Genomic DNA, 839 nt, shown 5'->3' with positions numbered 1-839 from the left:
TAAAGTGCTCAGTACTTACAGAAAGTGTCTCGTGAGGAGGGATTAAGTGTTGGACGGCGTCATAGAAAACGGGACTTTCCAGGATGCCTAAACCATTCTGTTTAACATTTAAATCACATGTGCAAAAATTTTACTTCCAAGTGAATAATCCTCGATTTTCAAAATTTGTTCTCAGAAAATTGGAAAATACCTTGCACGTCTAAATCTAAAATATCTTTCAGAATTAAGCTCGTTTTCTCCTTGCTATGACCTACTGACTTCAAAATTATCATTCTCTCATTTTATCTTCTACGCCTTTTAAAGAATATCACTCGAAAATACAACAGTCAAACAGCTCCGAATATGGCCCTCATAGCAAAGTGTTTTGTAATAATCACTATAAAGCTTTATAAAAGCGAGTCCCAGATACAGGACGCGAATATAAAATGGCTCTTTTTAATAATATTTTTGTTTACTTATCTCTCTGCAATCAACCTGAACTGAAGCAATGTAGCTGCAAAATATTAGAGCAAGAAATATAATATGAATAATATATGTAGAAATAAATTAAACAATACTGAGGAGGGTTTTTTTATAAAGCCAATATTGGTATGTACACTACTTCCATTATTAACAGAAATATAGCTATTTCTTTAAAAAGAAGCTTTATAAAAACGATCGCCCTTTCTGCCGCCAAGTGCGTGACTTATTCCAATTATCATATTGTTATTACTATTAACATGATGTCCAGGGCTCTCGTACTTTTCCTTAACTGGTGTATGCCAGTCTATTCTCTTTTCTATTGGTTTCGTGTGTGTGTAAGTTCATATAAGCTTATTTACAGCTAGCAGTTAAACTTA

Source organism: Penaeus monodon, chromosome 33 (assembly GCF_015228065.2).
Source record: "Penaeus monodon isolate SGIC_2016 chromosome 33, NSTDA_Pmon_1, whole genome shotgun sequence".
NCBI lineage: Eukaryota > Metazoa > Arthropoda > Malacostraca > Decapoda > Penaeidae > Penaeus > Penaeus monodon.
Note: the sequence above shows the minus strand (reverse complement) of the source record.